Source organism: Lucilia cuprina, chromosome 2 (assembly GCF_022045245.1).
Source record: "Lucilia cuprina isolate Lc7/37 chromosome 2, ASM2204524v1, whole genome shotgun sequence".
In the NCBI taxonomy this organism is placed as follows: domain Eukaryota; kingdom Metazoa; phylum Arthropoda; class Insecta; order Diptera; family Calliphoridae; genus Lucilia; species Lucilia cuprina.
The window spans coordinates 37,667,950-37,692,562 of NC_060950.1; the positions used below are offsets into that span (position 1 = coordinate 37,667,950).

General features: G+C 29.5%; 1 protein-coding gene across 1 annotated transcript in view; it reads left to right on the forward strand.

The window, feature by feature from the left end:
* The first annotated feature begins 604 nt into the window (after positions 1–604).
* The window catches only part of LOC111676186 (homeobox protein aristaless), a 41,834-nt gene continuing 17,825 nt past the window's right edge, over positions 605–24,613 (forward strand). Inside the window, exon 1 of the mRNA XM_023437107.2 lies at positions 605–1,131. The gene's annotated coding sequence lies outside the window, so the exon portion shown is untranslated. The remainder of the gene's footprint in view (positions 1,132–24,613) is intronic.

Here is a 24,613-nt window from a genome sequence, read left to right on the forward strand (position 1 = left end):
TGAGTATAAAACAAAGAGAAATCGAATTGAATTCAATTAACACAGCACTGCAATTGGTGGTGGCTGCCATATTGCATTAAAAATCCCAACCCCCATTAATGGAACTATCAGCAGAAATAGGCGGAGCTAACAAAACTTGTTCGAATGAATTTCCATCCAGTATACTTTTTTTGAATACAAAACTATATTTTTTTATGCTCAGAGAGATATGCGAGTGTTTTGTTACCTTTCTGAAATTTATCACTTGTTCGTAAGACTTATACGCACTCACGCACACCTGTCGCAAAGATTTAACGATCAATCGTTGGTTAAACGATCAATTTTATCACTCATACACACACTCGTCCATAAGAGTTCTCTCCTTCTCTAAATGTTAACATGATAAAGCGAGTCAACTCAATATTTTACTACTTTTGCAGCAGTTATTGTAAATGGGAGTGAAGAGTGTGACAGGTGAACTTTTTGTTTGAGTGACCATGTGGCCAAAACCTATAACCGGTATTTGAGCCCACCTGATTGTATTAATGAATGAATATTTTCACCGGTACACAACTCACACCGTTGGCTAAACAAAACAACTTCTGTAGTTTATTAGCGGCTTTAATACAGCGCGGTCGTGTACAATAATTCTTTCGTAACGTCCGAATCAATGTGTCGATGTTAGGTCTCGTTAAAAACTTTTTGTGTGACTTTTTCTTAACCCATTAGTGATCTAAGAAACAAGCTTGTTGTTGTTAGTACGTAATTATAAAAGTAATTCGCTTGAAAATAAAAAAAAACAAAAAGTAATTCTAATACATATTACTAAAGTTACGTAAACTTATTCGCGGGTGATTTTTGCATGCTGAACTATCAAGTGGTTGTTAAATGAAACTCAAAAGTGTGGGTCCATTATAATATAAAAATGTAAAAATTATTAAGAATTAATAAAATATAATAAACAGAATATATTGCTAAAAATATTCTTTAAAAATCATAAAATTTTTCTAATATACAATAAAAAACAATACATTTATTTTTAAACCCCGACGGTGAAATATCATTTTGTGGATAATTTTTTTTTCATTATTTTGTTTAAATTGTAGTGAAGAGCAAGCAACATTCTTATTGGATTTCATTCACATTAAAGTGGTAAGTTGGACCAACATAGAAAATAGAGGAAATTAACCAAGAGATTATATTTTTCTAATTAGATAGAATTATAGTTTTGAAAATATTGGAACACATTTAAAGAATCATCAAATCTCCATTTTTCCTGAACTAACGTAATAATCGACTACATTTGTCAATAATTGCTTGATTTTATACATTTCAAGTACATTAGGGTCATAACTAATACAATTTTTGGAAATTTTAAAGCGACCCTATCCATCCCACATACATATATCAAAAAAACTCTAAACAAAATTTTAAATTAAAAAAAAACTGAAAACTTTCTATAAAAACTAGTGGCATTGTTTGACCACGACATTTACACGGAAGAAATCAAGGATAGGGGTGCCGGTTTACCACTTTCAAACTTAGATCCCAAACATATAGATTATACAATTAAAAATTTATATACATTTGTTGGATAATCGTTTCAGAATAACGATTTGACGTTTTTGAGAAAAATATTTTCGTAGTTAGAGCACTACTGACGAACTGATAGGGCCTAATATTGGTTATAATCCTAATGTACATATGCTAGTATGTACTTTGTCATGAAAAAACATGACAATATTGGAATTTCGGATCAAATTTCTTTTCAAACCTCAATATATTTGTTCCAGTACTCGTCAGATTTACAGGTATTAGTAAGAATTAATCAAAAAACAACAGAATACATATATTGACATTTATGTACAGGAAAAACTTATTGTGAAAACTTGCAACCTTTCGAGTACGGGAAACACATAATGCGGTTCTAATTCTAACTTATTATCATACATTTTATCTTGTACAAAGAAAAAGTGTAAGTGCAATAACAGAAATTTGTAACGTTAGACAAATACGATTTAAATTCAAAATTTCGTAATAGATATAACAAAAGTTGCTGAAACTTATTTAGCTTGGATATTTCTATGGGTTAAGTTTGGTTGATAGGAGGATGTATACTACATCAAATCCGAAAAATTTACTATCGGGCCTTTTGTGGTTTCCTTTTCGTGGAAATGTTTGTAGTAAAACAAAACCTATATTAGAAACTCAGTTTCTAGCTGCCAGATAGGGCTATACACGTATTATCCGATAATTATGGCAATTTTCTCTAACGTTGACATTAATATACTATCTGGGTTTAGTGATTTAAAATTCGCGACATATGTGTGTCTGGTATGTGATTATAACTATTTTCAATTCGGATAGAAATGCAGCCACATATATTATAAATGTTTTATTGTAAGAAATGTCTAGCAACGTTTCCAGAGTATTGGTTAACATAGTGCTCATGACCCCAATTATAACCATGAAGCATGTAGTACGTTGAATTCCATGTAGTAGTTTGATATTACAATTATTATCGAAAGAGATTTAATTTCCGGTCTTTTAAGCCATTATACACCAGTAATTCAAATAACTTCCCCCAGAAAGATCTATGTTAATTCTCGGTTATGGTTCTTAGGTGGCTAGTAATCGCCGTTACTTAGAGTCGGACAAAGTGCCGCTCTGTGGTATATCGCGAAATACACATTATATAAAGTGATAGAATGAGAAACGATTTATTCTATTTAAAAACTGATTAATAATGACTAATTGAAATACTAATAAGTTTAAGAAAATATGAATAAGGAACAAAACCAACAAAAATCCTAACATTTCCACTTAGCAATGTCATTGTTTCTTTTTTGTCAAAGAACGTAAAAAATCCTCTTTTTACAACATTTTCAGAGATTGTCTCGGATTTTTCCTTATTTACAAATTTTCCTGATTTTAAATAGAAAACTTCTCGAACCCATATGTATAGAATTATTAAAGATTACGAACCCAAAAATATCTGGGTTCTTCGAAAAATTGATTTCTGCAGACAGACAGATGGACATGGCATAAACGACTGCGCTATCTATAAGGATCGAAAAGGTTAATGTTATAGAAATGTTCACTTGGTTTTAATCAAACTCCAAAGAATCTGCAGAAGTTCTAATAATAACAAATTGAATGACAGAATTAATAATGATAAAAACTAATGACACAAAAAGACACAAAACAAATATTACACATTTACATATGTATAAGAATTTTAATCTCTTAAATATTAGTTTCAAACATTGAAACACTAATATGTATTGGTATTGATATAATAAATTTGAAAATTTCCCACAAAATAAAACAAATTTACCGACGATATTTCGAAAATCATATTTAATAACAACAACACAATGACGATCATAATGATAATAATAAATACAACATTTAAGCTCTTTTGGTAATAAATCATGTTCAAGTGATTAACATAAATTTTATTTGAATTTATTATAAATTCAAATCTAATTTTATGTACAGGAATAGTTTTTTTCTTTCTTTTAAGTCTTGCTGAAAACGTTCATCAATAAGTATTGATGGTAATCGAAACCAAAAAAATATTTTTAGATTGTCATAATGAAATATATAATTTGTCAGATAGTTGTTCTACTTCATGCATATTTGAAATATGTTTGTTCTTTTTGTTAATTAAATACATGCTTAATTAGTTTTTGTTTTGAGAACATGAAATATTCTGGTACATCGGAGTAGGAAACATAAATGTTGATTTGTCTTTTCATCTTTTCAACCAATCAGAAATATTTTGTTGGTTCCTACTTTTGGTAGAACGGTTGTTTATCTATTTCTGGTGGGTACACGTTTTCATCAATCATCAAAAGGTAGCGAAAACATACAAATATTAATTAGGGAATGTCGTACGAATACATAGTTATATGTATATCTAAAAATAAAAAAATCAATCAAGAATCATTTAATAGAATTAAGTTTGTTGGTGGTACAAGTTAGTTATTCCTTCTAATGTTTGTTTTTTTATTGTTAAAATGAACATAATATTGAAAGAGATAAAACTGAAGTCATGTGTTTATTTGGAAGTTGCTCGTATGTTTCGAATTGTTTTTGTTTAATTTAACAATCCATTATTGTAATTATTTATACGTATCTTTAGAATACATTGTTTGTAACATTATTTTGATACACCAAATATTACAAGATACAAACATCAAACATACAGTCATAGACTTACGAACTATAACATCCATTAGATACATATTGTGATGGGTAATTATGAGCTTTTGTTATGAAATCACTTTCAAACAAATAAAAAATTATCACCTCAATAAACAAGAGAAAATGAACAAAGATCAGATAAAAAAACTGATACAACAATATAATAACAAAAAACAATAGAACATTAAATAAATAAAAACTCAAAACATTCAATTAAACAAATATTTATTACCAAATTTTTAGATATGTAGTCGTATTGAAACAACTTTAGATACAACAACAACAACATCACAAAACTATTACAACAAATATAACAAATCAGAAGTACATCATCGGTAAAAATAAATTGGATCATACTCGATCAAAATGTATAATTTCAATTAAATTTCTCTTGTACTTGAATGTTAGATTTTCTTTTCTCCTGTCATTGGCATTTTGATTTTTTATGTCTATCGAATCGAATGAGTATTATCAAAACTGCTTTTCATTCATTCATTCATTTATCTCCATGTTCATGTAGTTCTAACTTTATTGTTTGTTTTTACCTCTGAAATTTTGAAAAATATTTGTTACCGAATACAAAGTAGCATAAAACATATTGACAATTATGAGTCAAAAAAAATGTATAAGTTGTTAACAAAGCATTAATGTTTGCGAGATGGTTTTTAATGGTATTGAATTTAAAAAAATGTATATCAGAACAAGATCCCTTATCTTAACGAAATGCATTTGTCTTGAATATTTTTCGGTTTTTGAGAAGAAGTTACTCCATGGAAGAGCTGAAAACGTCCTATAGATGTGATAATTTTAACACAGGCTTGTCATAGGAAGGGTGTACTTTTTATTTGATTCCAAATTCACTACTTCTGAAGTTATTCTACAGATGTCATTTTCATGGTCTTTTCTTAAAAGTTATTTGGAAGTGAAATTGTAATAGATTATAATGTAACTGATTTGACTTAAATTTAAAAAATAAAATAATATAATTATTTTCGCTTCTTCGAAAGTCATTAAACATCACTTCCGCAGAAGTTAAAAAAATTCGCTAAGTGATATTTGAAAATAAAAGTTCAATCTATTTAATTTATTTCGACGGCAAAAATTTTTGCTGTCGATATCCCAGCAAATACAAAAGATTTTTTAACAATTCAAAAAGTATTTTATCAGATATTGTGACATACAATATAAGATTGTTTATGGGGAAAATGTAATTAAAAATTTACTTTTTGTACATTTATGGTTGTTTAATGATTGATGTTAAAACACCTCGAGAAAAAAATATTACAGAGTTGAACCTTTTAATTTTACACAACATCCATTCGAAACTTATTTCCACAATTTATTAGTTTTTTGTAATACTGGAAACTCTTTAATAGAATACAAAATGGGGGCAATCAGACCACATTTAAATCTTCAATAAATAAATTGTCGGGGTGTATTTAAATGGGTTGGTGTTATTTTGGGCTGATCCTCATAAAAATTTGTAGAGAGATTTCGCTTCCTATAGAACTTATCAGTGTCATCGCTGTACTAGCATTTTTAAGCCATTAATGAGCGATAAAGTAATTTACTGATGGGGACCTTAAACAGGGGGTAGGAACTATTATGAACCGATCCCTACAGACTTTTGAAGAGAGATTTAGCTTACACAAAACTGGTTTATGTCGAATTTCATAAATCTCCTAGTATTTTTAAGCCAGTGGTGAGTTTTAATGTCGTTTTCTGAAGGGGCCTTATATGGGGGTAGGGTCAATTGTAGACCGATCCTCGTAAAATTTTGTAGAACGATCTTGGTTCCTACAAGTCATGTTTATATCGAATTTCACTCGATACTCGTTTTTCAAGCCCAATAATTAATTTTCTGATGGGGACCTTATATGGGGGTAGAGTCAATTATGAACCGATCCACATAAAATTTCATAGAGAGGTTTTGGCTAGTAAGAAACTTACTTATATCAAATTTCATGACTATACTTGTAAGTCATGCGAGTAAAGAGCGTTAAAGTAATTTTCTGAAGGGGACGTTGTATATGGGGTAGGGTCAATTATGGACCGATCCACATAAAATTTGGTGGAGAGATATGGGCTCGCATGAAACTTATGGGTGTCAAATTTCATCGCAATATTCATATTTTTAAGTCACCTTATATGGGGTGTAGTTCCAATTATGGTCCTATGTCCGCCATAATTTAGAATTTAATTTCGGAAGTCAAAAAACTGAGTTGTGCAAAATTTTGTGGCATTTGCTTTATTAACACCGAATTTGTGAAATGAATGAAATCGTTGACCGATTTCGCCCATTTTCAATACCAAATATTTCTGATTAATAAAGAATATTTTGGGAAAATTTAATCTCCCTATCTCTACTTTTGTGGACGCTATTGTGCCAACAACAGACAGACGGACGCACATAGCCAGATCGTCTTAGAATCTTACGAGGTCCCAGAATATACTTATATACTTTATAGGGTCTTTGAGCAATATTTCGTTGTATTTCACACGGAATGACAAAATCAATATACCCCCCATCTTTTTTGATGGTGGGTATAATAACATAACAAGTGAAAATAATATTTTTAACACCGTGCAAAAGTTATTTTTAAACATGGAAAAATCTATGTGTACAGGAAACTTTGGACCATTAGTATTAACTCTGTGTAATGAGTTTTTCACAATCAGCTCTTATGCTCCTGTAAAAGGACTTTAAAGTTTATAAGACATACGATTTCAAAAGATGGAATTCCAAATTTAAATTAAAAAGTTGGTATTAATATTAATGTGAAATGAAGCTGAGTTCCTTTGCTCTGAAATAATATAATTTATTTCATGACATCAATATTAAGAAAGAATTGGATATATTACAGAAAATTTGTCACAAAATTGTTTTTGTGTCGAAAATGAAACCTTTTTAAATTTAATTTCTTATTCGTTTTTTTCTCTAAGTGAGTCAAGTAAATAGATAGAATATACACAGATTCCCAGCATCCATTTTATACCAATATTACCCAGCAGTTCGACAAAGAGTCAATGCATATAAAAAATACAGTAATTTCCACTAATGATCGTAATTAGTATGTTTTGGGTCATTCGTCACGAATGTACCCTTTGTAATCGAAAATGAAGACAGTCGTCACTTTAGTGTCCCCTTTGTAAGCGGGAGCGGAGACAGCCGTCACTTTACTGTCCTCAAGTAACCTAGAGATTATACACTTAAAAGTTATTTTTGTTTTTGAAAATGAAGACAGTCGTCATTTTAGTGTCCCTTTTGAAAGCGATAGTGGAGGCAATCGTCTCTTTACTGTCGCTTTGTAGGGTGTAGAGTGACGATTGACTTCCTCGTAGGACAATCCCATGTTAAAATGTTCGGTCACCTGGGTAGTCAGGTGGCTAGGGGTCACACATGTGGTAGGTTAAGTGGTCGGTTCGGGACTGTTCCGACGAACTGCTGGGTAACATCATAAAATACATACATATAAATATTTTAAATATTCGTTTGAAATTGTATGTTCTTTAAACTTTGAAATCCTTTTATAAGGATTTATAAAAATCGGAGTACGCAGGATTGATATACGTGGAATCTATTTTATAATCGTAACATCTAGTTTCCTTTTATTCAAATAACCGAATAATTTTTAATTATCCGGCTAATTATTATTAAAGTGTGTTTTTGTTACCATATCAAAATTTACATTGCTTTGTTTTATGATGATTCCCAAAATATCTGAAGTCTAGCAATGACCATTCGTGAGCTGAACCAAATTAAAAAAGTGGATTCCGGATTTTTTTTTTAAATTAAAAAAAATTTGTTTTTATTTTTTGAAATTGTTAGGTTTTTCACTAATAAAAATAAAATGTATCACAATTTTGCGCAACAATAGACTTGGCTTAAAAAAACTTTAAATTTTACAGTATTTCTTTGTTTAAGAAATACAGTAAAATTGCAAAGATAATTTGAAGATGGGAAGAATTTTTAAAAAATATTCAAAGTCCAGGGATTCGGAATATTCTAATCCCAATAAATTTTGGAATTTATTTTGGCAAATCCCGGAATTTTGGCATTCTTAGAAGAATAGTGTCAAACACTCGAGAACGGGGAGGAAATTTAGTTTTTTCCCTTTTTCCCCCGCGCATGCCCCGCACCAATATGAGAATTAACGAATTTTAAATATTTCTCAGATTAACAAAAGATTTGCCATTTTTCTCATGAGGATAATACTAAAATGTCGTTTTATTATTCTCGAAATTACGACTTATAGTTACTTTATATAGTTTTAAATCCTTACAGGGGTTGTAAATATAAATCGCAGTGATTGCTAAACCAAATACATAACTTATTATCAATACACTTAGATAATAAATCTGAAAATGTGTGTATTAATCTAGTTAAATATTTCATTATCCTATTATTTAATTAGAAACCTCAATTAATTTATCAATAATTTAATCAAAACCCTAACTGCCCCGTTTTTTATTATATTTAGAATTCTTATAAAATTGAAGGTAATAAATAAATTCTCGTTTTTTGTTTTTATGTCTGTAATTAAATAATTAAAATCATTTCGTTTATTATTGAATTGGTGTCGTAAATCAATTAGTTATTAAATATCAATCAGTACATTTTACTATATTTATTAGTTTGTTTGGAATTTTTGTTAAAATAAAATAAAAACAACAACACTAATTATAATGGACGTGTTTAAAACGTGTCCAACGAATACTTAAACATACAAATATTTATTTAGTTGATTGCTCGATTATAAATTAAAAATTATCTATTTCTATTTATAATTTTCTATTTGTTTAACTTGTATAATAGTAGGTACTAAATAAATAAAGGTTACAAATGCCTATCAAGATCTAAGATTAGTATTTTCGTGACGTTATTTCTTTTATTTTGTTTCTGTTTTTAAAATTTCAAAACTAAATAATTTCATTTCCTTTAATTAAGCACCCAATATAAATTGAAATTAATTATCAATTGTAGGACAAATATAAATAAAATAAAAATCAAAACAAAAACAACAAAAATATTGAACAAAATACTACAAGTAAATGAACTAATGTGTATGTATATATGTATGTATGTATGTATGTACTATATAGTACAAATGCGACAAATAGCCCAGTCATCATAAATCAAATCATGTGTTTTAAATGATATCAAAACTTGAAAAATAACTGAATTAGTACATACTTACGTATTTATTTGTATGAATATATATATGTATATAACAGTTTGTTAAATTTGACAAAAATAACCAAAAATATCTGAATGTATTATAAGTACATACTTCGGCTGATATTACTACTAAAAATTAAAAAAAGAACATAGATAATACACTTAAAGAAATTTATATGAACGCTAAATATATAATAAATTATATATTTCTATACAAAAGATGCTTTATTTATTTTCTCATATAATTTGTAGACATCTTGTGACATTTTTAGATGATCCCGTTGAATATCCGCCTGTCTGTTGTAGCCGCGGATCCAGCTCGAGTCTTTGGAGGGAGAAATTTTGTTCAAAAACCTTTAAATTATGAATAAGCCCTAACGATGTAATAACATTTTCCTGTCTGTACTTTATCTAAAAACAAGGAAAAACTTTAAAAGTATAAATGTAAAAATTTAAAAAATTCTCTAATTGGAAAACTTTTCTATATGTATTGAAGCCAATAAATTGAATTCTTATCTATAACCTTTTTTTTTTCTTCTTAAGTGGAATAATTGAAATGTACTTTTTTACTACCCTAATATTTAAATTACGGTAACGCATGTGACATTTTCTTTCTAACGCAGTAGCTTACATAAAAAGTATATAATTTATAATTGATTAAATGTTCAATATTCAACCACTATAATATGTTCATAAAAAGTTTCAGCAATATTTCCGAAATTTTCTGAATCTCAAAACAACTTCTGAAATGGATCTAACCAAAATTAGCTAATTTTTAAGGCCAATATGGGATTCTTTAAAACACTGTTCCTCGGGATACTAATAAATCTACAAAACGTCAAATTTAAAAGTCATCATTCTATAAATGCTTGAATTAATTATTATGTGCCAAATTTAAATTTAATATACATAAAAGTAATAAAATTTTAACTCTGGGCTGCTTCTAAATATACGTTATAACGAAAAATTGCAAAATTACCAAACATTCGTAATATACAATTGACTGTTGTTTGTATGTATGTATATGTGTGCATGTGATTAAGTTTAAACTCAGCATATTCGTCGATTAATATGACTTTCGATTAATTTATTAATTACCCCAAGACAAAAACATGATTGTTGAATTGATTTTACACAAAGAAATTAAATACAAAATATTGAAATGAAGTGAAATAATAAAAATTAAAAACATAATGAATCACTGAATGAGAAAAAAATATGTTTTTGTTGTTTTTTGTTTATTGTCTTACTTAATTGATTAACACAACCAAAATTAATGAAGAATGAAAAATACAAATAATAAACAAGAACAAAAACACACAATGAGCACGCGTTATTTGTCCATTAAAGTCCAAAAATACAACAATAAAACAACAGCAACAACCATATTAAAGTGGTGTAATGCGCCAACAAATAAATAAATTAAATACATCAAGTAAAATATACCTGTTATGGTGTTAGTTTTTATGGTTGTCTTCTTGTTGTTGTTTTTGTATGTAAACTTAGTAAGTGGTGATCAAACAAACAGATGATTGATAATGTTCGAAATGAGTTTAAAAGATGATGAATAAAAAACAAATACAGAGAGTAAAAAAAATAAATAAAAAAAACTCACACAGTCCAACAAAGATCACCGTCCACTCATAACAAGAGGTTTTTATTGTTCTCATTTCATCACACACACTCTCAGTCCCTAACACTTTACCCACGTTTTTTTTTTGTAACCAAAAGGCAAACAAAAAAATAATAAGTAAAGAACAGAAAATAATAAAATTCAGTCATAAAAGAACGTCATACGGCAGGCGCCTCGAGGGTATCAATTATACGCCAATACTAGTCAATTAGCCAAAGAATCACGGTGGTGGACTCGAAATTGTAAAGATGGAATGGAAAGGAACAACGAAATACAACAAATAAATAAAACAGCAACGAAAACAAACAACATTGTATGAAGAGATTTGACGGTAATGGAGATTGGTAGTAAAAATAAATAATAACAACTGAACTACTTACTCTAAGGGAATGAATTCGTTAAGAATTTTAGGAATAAAATTAACTCAATGATAGTTACATGTTTTCGGTAGGACCCAAAGAAAATCCGATGTTAGTAGTTAATATAATTAGTGAAGACCGTCGATAAACAGGGAAACCGGGAAATTGTTAAAAATTATGGGAATTTAGACCATCAAATTGATTTTAGGTTACCAGTTAAAAAGGAAACTTCAAGGAAAACTCTTTTGTTAAAATGATAAACTGAAATGAGTACAGTCCATATTCTAGAACAAAATAAATGTAAAAATAATCGAATTTTCCTAGACATAAAGAAGTTTGTCACTCCGTGTGGAAGATTAAAAAATATTTATCAGACATTTAACGAAATTATATATATTTTCCTAGTTATTATTAATTTCTGAGTAGATTTAGTCGTTTCTATAAAACACGGCAATACAAATTAATGAAAATGGGTTTGCTACGTTAAAAGTAATGTACCAATATTAAAAGAAATGCTCCAAATAAATATGTTTTCGCTCTTCTAAGGTATTACTTAAAAAATATATGTGAATCTAAAATTTTAACAATTCCCAAAAAGTTTAAACTCCATAAGAGTTTATATTCAAAGAAACTGAGTAATTAAATGAATAAAAAAATCAATTTAATTTTCATTAAAAAAATATTCTTTTGGGTCTCTGAAAATGCCCACATAATATAAAAACGGCAGCTTAAATAATTCATTGTTGTATTATGTTTCTTTTTGTGGCATGCAAGATGAGGCAGTCAAAACAGAGTCATTCAGTCAGGGCAAAATATTCACAAGTCATTATTTTGTGTTGTCGTTCTGTATGTATGTATGTATGTATGTATGTATGTATGTATGTATGTATGTATGTATGTATGTATGTATGTATGTATGTATGTACTTTTTTTGGTTCAGTTTTTTGTATTTCTTGTTTACTCCTCATCAATCTCTTATCAAAGATTCGACCTCACCGGTGTTAAAGTTTCCCGTATTGTACTATACTGACGTACCAAAAACAAAAAATATATATATATATGTATATCAAGCGTACGTATGAATATCGGATTTTTGTTTTTTTTACCATTTTTCTGTTATTTGTATGTATTACGAAGTTGGATGACATGAACGTTTAGGAAATGTATACAATATTTGTATTAAGTAAAGAATCAAGTGATAAAACCATTAATAATTTATTAGTGTTGGCTGGTGACAACAGCAAATAACAATAACAACAGAACACACATTAAAAGAAGAAAGAATTGTTTCAACATTGAGACAGGCAGACGGACGGATGGCTGGACAGACATACAATATGATTATCCATCCAGTAAATAAACGGCTACAGCAACAACAAGAGAACAACACAAACGAACAAAAACAATTTCGTATCCAACACAATCGGACAATGGCAATATGAGTCATGAACTCGGTATCCAAAATACAAAAAGTGGTTTTGTTTCGATCATCTTAATTTTTTTAGTTCGAATATAGAGAACAACAACAACAATAATAATTGATAGTGGTTGTTGTTGTACACACATACGACATCTCTCACTCACCTGTTTTTCTCAGTTGAATTCTTTGATGTTGTTGTTGCTGCTGATTTTTTTTTTATATAAATTTAAATTTGAGTTGGATTTGGATTTTTAACAGTGGCGGCACTGCTATCAGCAACAAATTTAAAAATGAAGACAATTTTGTTGTCTTTCGGATGCAAGAGAATAATGTGTCTGTGTGTCATTGTCACTGCGTAGGGGTAATTAGATTTACTTTATGGATTTTCGACAAAAAATGTTTTGACATTATTTAACAAAGTATACTTTGTTATTTAATTTAATCAAATTTGTTTTTAGAATGACTTTAATAAAACTACTGATTAGAATACAGGAAAAGTAATACAAACGGTATGTAGTATCCATTGAAAAATAAGTTACTGAGTAAGTTCAAGTCATTAACAAATTTATGGGGGTTACAAAGGGAAATTGAATACCGAAATTGATACAAATCGATGTCAATAGTGAACTTACCACGACATTAACATAACATTTTGACAACAGATGTATATAAAATTTAGATTTCGACGACAAATTGTTGCAATTTTGACACATAATGTTGTCATACGTACGTATATACTTTGACAACAGATGTTATTGAAAAATTATAAGCACTTTGGTTTCAATTTGGTACCAGGCGTTTATAATTTCAAAACGTCTTTTTCCTCTGTGTACCCTAAATTATTCATACAGTTTATTATCATGTAACGTTACATAGTTAATTGATATACATATGTATGTAGATTAAGTGCCCCGAAGAAACGGTTTTTCAAAAATTTCAAGTATGAATACCTCTTTAATCGATGCGTATTAATGAAAAAATATTTTTTCGAATGGTGCTCAGTTCCCTAGCAAAAAATCCTGATCTCAATATAAATTAATAAAAAAAATCTCAAATTTGTTGAAATGGGTGTTACAAAATTCCACAGTTTTGAGCTGATTACGGGAAAAATGCAAAATTTTTTGTATAGTATTTATGACCAGAAAATGACTTTAAATGGGTTGAAGGAGCACAGTAAAAGTATCAAAAAAGTAGTTTTGCGGACCGGAAAAACTGTAAAAAATTTAATTATTTTTCTTGAGATCCATTTCGAAAAGAGTGCAAAAAAGTTTGTCTGAACATATTGTTCTGAAATCAATATTTGTAGCCCGTTTCAAAACACAATATTTGTTATTTTTCTTGTGTTCAGTACATTAATACACATCTATTGAGAGGTATTCTTACAAAAAATTAAATTTTTTGATGCAATTACGTCTTATTATGACAACGGCTGAACCGAAATTTGAACAACATACTTCAAGACTGTCTTGAAAAGCATTAAAAGGCATTTTTGAAACATTAATCAGAAAGAGGAAAAATTAGTACACACTTTTTCTCTATGTCAATGAAAATTATTTATTCTAAGGCCCCTTGACACGAGCACACAAGTAATATGATCTGTCAAAATGGTATGTAGAAGGATACGTTTGCGATGGTCTAAACACGATATGTAATGAAACCTTACTACATTGAGTAAGCTACTGATGGAAAACTTGACATTCGTATGGCTCTCTTCGTTATATTAGATCAGGGATGTATTTTTATGAAAACTCAAAAAAGTGAAAAAGCTGTTTCCATCTCACTTTGTTATTGTTTTATACCAATCGTGTAAACACAAAAAGTATAAATCATTAGACTTTTTTTATTATTTTTTTTTAATACGGATGGATTTTATCTTACTTTTTCATTAAACTTTACGTACGTAAAGTATGATCGTGGAAATATATTTTGGTTTTAACTTTCTCAATTTTTAAAGAGTTTAAATTGTGCTTTAAAGGGGAAAATGATTATAAATACGAAATCTGAAAAGTATAAATATTTGTTATTGCTTTGTTGCTAATTTTAAAGGTAATTTTTTACCACTCAAGAAAGAATTTTGAAAAGGGAGAAAGTGGTTTTGGTAAATTTTGTGAAAATTGTTCTGAACTATGTATATAGTTTCGACATATCAATTTCAGAGGTACAAAACAAAGACAATATTAATTGATCTATAGATTTTATATTATAAATCATTTAAAATCCCGGGCATCGCCGGGTACAAAAAGCTAGTGTACATATAATAACAATCATCAATCCAATTAAAGGCCATCAAAACAACAAAACCGACGGAAACTGTTACAAAAATTTTGTAATCGGAAATAGTAGGTAATTTCAAATAAGATTTTGTGTTTATCCTAGATTGCATCAAATTTCTACATTTTCAAATGTAATTTTAATTATTTTTATTTAAAAGTATTACTAGTGAAAAAGTGAAAAATTGTATGTAATTTATTTCAACATTAATTTTCTTCGCTGTGTTTTTCTCTCCTTTATTTTTGGTATTAAACAAAATTTCAATTAAAATTTTTAATTGAAATTCATGTAATTTTTCTTTTTATCAATTTCTGGCAAGCCCTTGCATGTTGTTTATTATAAAAACAAGAACAACAAAAACATTAAAAACAACAACTTCTACTACTGCAACAGTACAAAAACAAGAACAACAGGAGAAATCAACTTGTCTAATATTATAAGCACATGTAATTAATGTGATGTTACGACACTACTAGACGCCACTTTAACCATTACGATTATCTCTCATTTCAACCCATACAAAAGGCTACTTACTGACTTACTTACTTCCTTCCATTATTCAAGTTCCCTACAACAGCAACAAGAACTATTACATACATACACACCCGAGACAGACATTATACACATACATACATTTGTATGTATATAGGTAGGTTCATGTACGAAAATGGTCAAGGCATGTTTAACGCAGCTGACCAGTTGGATAGTAGGTTTCTTGTATGTAAATAAAAACATATAGATGAATATTAGGGAGGTCTTACTATTATTTAAATCTCTCCCTTTTTGAAGGATATTGTAATCATAGTCGATACAGGATTTTCATCATTACATCGTTACAAAATAAAAAAGTCTTGATTAAAAAGAATAAATCTTGATAATATCATGGAATTTTATTTATACACATATTGTCTCGATTACATAGAAGTTGTCTAATAACGTCTTATAAATAATGTGTTACATAAATACTTAGTTATTTATTAGTCATCATCCTGGCGACGCTAAAGAAGTTATATACGTTTTCATATGATTTGGTTTTTCTCGTTAGTTAATGCGTTGAGTACTTTTCTAAGTTGACACCCCCGTGTTAAGCCCCAACTTTGTAATGAAAGTTTTGTCTGGGTATATTTTCTGTATTTTAAAGCTTAAAATTGGAAAATTTGCGACATATAAAAATTATGCATTTAATAATTTTGGAAGAACATTATTGCACATTATTGAACAGCTTTTAAATAATTTAAGATTTTCGAGCAATATCCCCTGGAAGCATATTACCTAGATGAATTTTCCCTCTTCTTGGTGTTTTTGCAATTTTGAGTAAAAGAAGTGTCGCCAATACCTCTACTATACCGGGACTGATGCTGTCAAATGTATCCTCGGCCTTTTCCTATATGATTTGACATGAGATTGCACCGTAGAACTACATAATCCGGTATCACGGAAAATGGTAACTCACAGGGCAGAGAATATAGTTTAAAGGACCGATTCATGATAAAGTCAAAAATTTTGCAAAAGTTAAGAGGAGGACAGTGGCACTAAGCATTGGAAATGAGTTGGTATCAAGTGTTTATGATAGGGAATGGATGTAGATGTAAGCGTGGGTAAAGTTAAACATATTGAATGTTTTTTATTTAAATATCGGATGAAAGAGAAGTATGCTGAGTTGAATCGTGATAAATGTAAGGTATCTTATAAGGCTTTTCTCCGTTAATACTAGATTTATAACAGTGTGTTCTCTGTGAGTAAGAATAAGGCCGACTGAAAAGAGGCCATCCCTTAAATGTGGTTGTAAACGAATGTAATTTCGTAAATTAATGTCGCAGTAATGGCCAAAGATAGAGAACTCGAGTACTTAAGCAAAGTGCATATACATGGACAATCACAACCATGAACCATGAAAACAAAATTGCCACCAGCTGTCCAAAATACAAAAATTGTTAATATTAACCCTTACAAATTGACAAAACAAGATATATAAAATAAATGATGATTCTATGTCTACAGAGATTTGATAACATTTTTGTATACATTTTTTGAGCTATCCTATTGTATATACGATTTATCCACATATAAGTGTTGACTATCATGTCGGCTGGCCATATCACAGAGTATTCATCATTTTATGCTTTATAATACTGAACAGATTTACAAAGAGAGAAAGAGAAACATATTGGTATAAAAGAGGAATATGAAGGTCAGAGAAATTAAAAGAAAATTTGGATTTTAAATCTTAAAATATTATATTCATTGATAAAAATATTGTTCAAATGTGTCCAACAGTTTTGCTTAGACCAGATGCCTATCATGGAATATCTAAAGGTCCTCAATTTATCCACTTTTGCGACATCGCCGTAAGTTATAGAAATAACTAGTTTTATGTCAGTAAATTTATTTATCCATATTTTGGTTAATCAGTTTAGCTGATCATCAAATCAAAATTAATCGCAGATTTCTAAGTGTGTTACATACGTAAGGAAAAACTTATAGTAAGTCATATACCTTTACTTACAATGAGTGGTGGCGGATAGCATAAAAACCGTTTAAAATCATCATCAGTAGCATCAACAAACTGACTACATGTGTCGTTGCTCCTCAGGACATGGATTGGGAATAAGAAATATCAAACACACACACACACAACTGTTCACATCGTAAAAGGCGATAGATTTCAGCTTTTGCTGCAACATTTAATGGTGTTGACGAACACATTCATATTCATGTTTTTGTGCTCATGTTCCAGCTTTTTTTCATTTTCATTATTTTTTGGTACGATCACTTCTTTTACTACTGACTGCTGCCATTTGAAGAGGCCTGTTGTATTTGCAGCATGTTGTGTAAACAACCAGCCGAGTTTAAGTAAAAAACAAACTGCAGTCTGATAAAATAAAAGGAAAGGGTACACGTCGCGAAGACAACGACGGTACGGTCAAAAACTCAACGTAACTAAAACTCAAAAGAATAGACAATTTTTTAGCAAGAGACCCCGTTTTAGCAGACAAATTTTATGATAAAAATTTAAACAGAAGCACTTTGTACATACAATCTGCAAATATACACACACTCATGAACACGTACATACATGTAGATGAATATGTATGTATGCATTAATGTATATACATACATATAATGTATAAATTGATATTCATTGTGGCTTCGGTATGTAAAAATGTATGTAGTTTTTATTTTTTATTTTGTTTCTTTTATTTATGGTTTTACATTAAGCTTAACCACATCAGTCACACTTTATTGATCAGTCAAGAATTCACTGATAGTTCATGATCATTTCATTTTAATGACATTTTAAATGTCTAAGAATACAAAACAAAATAAATGGCAAAAACAACAACGAGTCTTGATTAATTCATGAACAATGATGATTTAATATGAGATATTAAAATGTCTGACACTAATTTTAAACAAATACTTATGTAAATCTCTATATATGTATATGTATTTGTAGAGATCATTTTATATCTTAAATGTATTTAATTCGTATATAGATTATTTGTCAATATTTGTATATCTTTTAAAGGCTTATGTTGAAATTTATATTTTATTTTTATCATTCTGCTTAACGTTTTTATTTGACTGTGGTACACAGACTCAGATTTCGAAAATAATGTATATGTATGTGCATGTCGTCATATGAAATCCAAAAAGCCACAACTTACAAAAGATTATGATGTACCGTATCAAAATACATGTTCCTGCTAAATTTTATACTCCTACAATTAAAATCAAAGTTCCTATCAAGTAAATTCTAAAAAGTTATATTCTAAAATTACCTTAAAATTCATGAAAAATTTAAAAATTTTATTCTTTTGAATTTTTATTCAATGAATTAACCTATTCTGGTTAATTCATTAAAATTTGATCCAATAGTGATATATTTTTCATGAACGATTTCAAGATATGTACAATTTTTCTCTATGCTGATTTTCTCATTTTTATTAAAACTCTTCAAGTACCTAAAATGTATTATCTGAGCCATTCTTTATCAACCATTTATTGATTAGGCTTGATGTTGTAACTGGTATAAACCCCTTTTTCGGCTAAGTTCGGTTCTCAAAAAAGAATGCACATGGAAGAAGTGGTCTGACTCAATATATCTCGAATTTATTTAGCACTTTACCGTTTAGACTTTGAACCATTTTTGGGAGCCTTTTTACAACGTAATAAAATATTTTTCTATGAACCCAGAACCAGATTATATTAATTCATATTTTAAAAACCTTAAAAAATCATAAGACATACTCGAAAATTTTAAATTATCACAAACATGTCATCAAATCTAATTATATAATTAATGTCACAAAAATAACAATATTTTTAACGTTGCACTGTTTTTCTTAACTTCCTAAATGAGAACGTAGAACAACAAAAATAATGACAAGGCAAACGAAAAAATTATATTGTGCCCATGGCAAGCAATTGGCAAGAACTCCCTAAAAACACATAAATTCAACATGACAATCATGCCGAACGCATAACTGCTAAACAAGTGAAAATTGCCAACAATAATCAAATAAATGTTAAAACTATAATCATTTTCATCTTTACCAGCATCAAACCAACATGAAACCATCACCGTCATCTTCATCATTGTCATCAATAGCATCGTCATCATGTTTAAATGTCAGTCAGACTTGCAGTCTGACACTCTACGCCTCAAAAAAAAAAAGAATACCAAAAGTCGATATAATTTTTAAGAAGCAACTGCAAGTCTGATTTGGTTTCATGACACAAACAAACGTCTTGTTGTCATCATTCAAATGCCGAGTGAGGACTTCTCCCGTCCACTGCGCGGCAGCAGTTTTTTGTTCGTTTGTCATGCGTGTGACATTATATTGGAACGCAAAATATGTCAGAATTGTCCAAATACCATGTTTATAAAATGTTTAAATGGCAAATTTGTGTTCATAATTGATTTTAGTACAAGTATGTTGGTTGGTTGATTCCAATGTTTTTTTTTTTTCAAACAAAAACACAACAAAAAGACTGACGACTGACTGACTTGTTGCAGAGTGTTTGGTGTCTCCGGTTATTATTGTATCCTTTGTATGCTTCAATTCGATTTGTTGTCGTTTCAATTAAAAAATCTGCAAATATTTTTGCCGCATGTAAAAAAAGAAGTTTCATCAACTGGATCTTTAGAAAGCCACTTTAACATCAAAACAACACAACATAACAATGTCAGCAGCATCTTTATTTGATAAAGATCAGCAGAACAATAAAATTATTGTTTGTTCACTTCACCGAACAAAAAAGGCACTTCTGTTTTACGAAATTGTGTTGAACAAATATTGGTTACTTGAAAAACAACTAATTCAAAAATAACTGTTACCTTTTATTCGGTGTACGATTGAGTCGTCAATAAAATGTTTCAGCAAAATTTTCAAAAATTCTGAAAAATATAAGGATTATTACTAAATTTTCGCTTAATTTTTATATTCGACGATACCCTTTGACTATCGTTTAAAATTGTGAAAAGGCAGCTTTCAATTTACATCGTTAAAATTGCTGATACGCCAAACGGAATTTAATGCGCTAAAGATCAATTGTTTAAGGGTCCGTGTCTTAAATTGTAAATTACGAATAAAAAAATTATACATACGATTTAAATATATAAACCAACACGTTGGTTCACTTTGACTTTGATGATGGATCAGAAAATTCTCAAATCAATCTCCTGAAGGACAAAACATTCAGTCTAGTTATATTTTTAATTTGAAAAGTTATATCAACATTTACTTACGGCATTGTTCCTAGTATTTCTACCTTACCAAAAATTTTAGTTAGGTTGATAAAAAGATGAATACTACATGAAATCTGAAGTGATATACTGAATCCATTCGGTTCTGTTAGAGCTTCTTATTATGAAAATGTCAGTATTCACTGAAAATATTACCGTTCGATGTTCAGGAAATCAGTTTTCTTGACTTAATTCATAGAAATGTTTGAATCAATGTTCGTTGGAGATTAATATCAGCAATAATATTAGTCCCAAGATAATTGGATATAATTTCTGCAAAATCTTGATGAAGCAAAGAAAGAACTCCTGAGTTTCACTGTCCTCATTGAAAGTATTTGGAAACGGAAACTCTCTATTAATGCTATGCAAAATTGAATCGAATAAAGTGATTTATATGTTGTCAATAACAACTCTAAACTTTTATGATGCAGACATCAGGGTGTTGTTGCAAAAACACACACAGACATTATTAAAACATATACAATTTTACGTACATATGCTCTACACTAAATATATACGTATATAGTATTTTTGGATTCTTTTCGTATTGAAGGTACCAACCAGTATTTATGTTACGATTGCAGCTGACAAAGTTTGTTGGCAATAAAACGACATGGTCTTTGAATCATGTTGTCTCTCATGATGATTGTGACGATGGTGATGATGATGATAATGATGTTGATAGTAGTTTTGATGTTGATCGTGTATAATCAGTTAATAACTCAACATTCATAATTCTGTATTTTTTGTGATTTTTGTTGTTGTTTTGCAGTTATTAAGTTATAAGTTGTCATTTAATATAAAATGATGTTATGATGTTTTATGACAGATATATTATGTTAACAAATTCTTCGCATGTCCAAGTGACAATATTAATTTGGAAAACGTTCAAATCTTATTTATAATCATGTTTCACAACCATTCCTTCGTTCATTCACTCAACATTCAACTCGTTTATGTAGCTGCTGTGGTATTCAGAATCTAAAGCGAAGAAATACATGAGTTATTATGATCGAGTAACATTTTTTTATAATTACTCTAATTTAGTAATAATAATAACAATCATTTTTATCATGAAATTTAGAATTTCAAATATTTCAAGAAGACAAAAACAGAAACTAAAATTCCAAACAAAATTTAGTGAAATTCTATTAAAAAAGCAACAGAACGTTTTATTTTTTCTTATAAATATTTATTAGTCGAATGAATCATTATTTGTATGTTTGAGTATGATTCCATAGTTGATTTCATATTTTGGCGCCAATTATTGTTGCAATTTATAATTATGGCAAAAGTGAAAAAACAAAACTACTTAAAAATTCCAGCCAAAATTGTAGTGTTTCTTTCAGGCCAGAGAAATAAATGTGTTTCTTTCTTTTAATTTTGGCACTATTTGCAGCGATATTTACTATAAAGGTGAGTTTGTATCTGTGCAGCCTTAGTTAAGTGACAGTGTACCTGACATTCTCGTGCGTTTGACATTATTGTGTTAATTTGCTGCTTAATGCACGCAACAATTATAAAATAATGTGGCGGCAAATGTTTTGAAGTGAAGCACTCAAATGTCAACATCAAAATCAACAAATACCTGACCGGTAATTCTGTATTTCATTTCTTGATAGTTGAAATGTACGAGTTTTATTTTTTTCTTATATTGCTGACTCTTTGCCGATCTGTCATTCTGTCTAATTGACACAATCACATTTTTGTCTGTTTTTGTTGTTGTTTAATTTCAGTGATTCCTGTTGTTTTATTTCATCTTATTTTATCATATAAATTCAGGTTTTTAAAAGAATGAATTAATCTTTCAGATCGATTACTATTATATACATATATGAAAGCACCAACACATACATAAGTATGTCGATAATTGGAACAGAATTTTGTAATATAATTTACTTATTTACAATTTTCTGAATTGTGTTTTCATATACTGATATTAATATGACCAAGACAAAATGCTCTTTTGTAAGGTCAATTCTATTAGGAAAAAGACCGCGTCTAATATTGTCCACAAAACTAAACTTCCAAATCTCTAGCTGCTGCAGAGTTCATTCCATATCTGTGATTGATTAGTCAGAGATTAGATAGTTTCAGTACTTGAGCAAACATTATGGACAGGCAGAATCATGTACAAAAATTGCCACCGGCGTGTATAAAATACATAGGAAGTCGTCAAAAAGCTGATACTGTGAATAAAAATGACCACCGTGAAATTAGAACTCTAAGGAAGGTGTTCACGTAAAGCACTTCGATGTTTTGTCCATAGACACTATAACATTTTTAGGCATTAGAAATATATTTTGAAAAAAATACCAACTCCACTCGAATATGACTAAGGGTTAATAATGATTCCCTTTAAGAAAATTAAGAATCAATAATAGAGAATAATTAAGAAAATAAATAAATAACAAAAATAGAAAGAGACTGAAACCAGACCGAAACGCAAAAGAACCTTCTTGGTTCCTTCTTAGTTTCTAAAAGTAGAAATGTAATACATTCCTGGTTCACACTAGGAAACTTTTTTTTGGGAAACTTTTGATTTTTGTGTGTGAGACAGGGATGGAAAAAGTGATTTTGTTTCAGTATCAAAATATATTTCAGAGAGTCCTTATTTGAGTCTCAAAGTACTTAGGTTAGATTAGGTTGATAGGAGGATGTGTACTACATCAAATCTGAAAAAATACACCAAGGCCACAATCGGGCCTGTTGCTCTTTATCGTGAAAAAAGAACTGAATGAATTATTTTCAGTGTTCAGAAACTCAGTTTCCTAAAGGTAATTCCGAAGAATCTTCCAGCCAGTGTTTATCAGGAATGTTATTTCGGAACTTCCAAGATACTTGGATCTAACTTCGACGATTGCCCGGCAGTGGCAAAGATAGTGCTCCAGAGTTCCACTGTCCTCTCCACATGCTCTATATACGTCTGAATCTGCACATCCAATTTTGCATGTGCTCGTAATAGTGCTTGTCTACTTCGAATACGTACTATCTTACTAACTTCAGACTTGCTTATTTTTAGGAGATTTACCGACTATTCCCGAGTGGGCTGGTACCCATATGATGTGAAACCTACCTCTGGTTTCACATCAGTTAAAGCTTTCTTACAATCCAAAGTACTAAAATATTTTTTTTGCTAAACGTTTGTAATTTCTGAAATATATTTATACATTTTTAAATTAGAATTGGCGTTATATGTAGCCCTGAAAGTATCAAATAAAACTCGGGAGTATCACGGTACTTTTGCACATCAAATATTATCAAAAAAAGTACCATAGTACCAATTTTGCCATCCCTGGTGAGAGAGAAAGAGGAAGAAATTTCATCTCTTCCTCTCACACACAAAATCAAAAGTTTCTCAACAAAAGTTTATCAGTGGGAACCAGGTCTAGCAGGTTATTAGGGAAAGCCATAGTAAAACAACCCCCATTGTATCATGGTAGTTTTCGCATCAAGTGTTGGCCATAAGGACTTAAAGACCCAAATGCCTTAAATAGTTACAAATAGATGGTTTTACACTCTGGTCTCTTTCATCCGGGACAAGATTTGAACATAATATTTCGTTAATACATTCCTTAAATACTCTGGATCTTAAATAAATTGTATCACTCATACTAACACTCACATTTAAAACTCTTGGAGTGAGACATGTATGTACGAACATATTTTATTGCTGTTTTTTTTTTTTTTTTTTTTTTTGAATGTATGAATGTTAACATTTATTAACTATATTTAATAATTAGTAGTATTTGTGGCATAGTTTGTTTAAGTTTGTTACATGCAACTAAATAATTGCTACATGGGAGAATTTCAT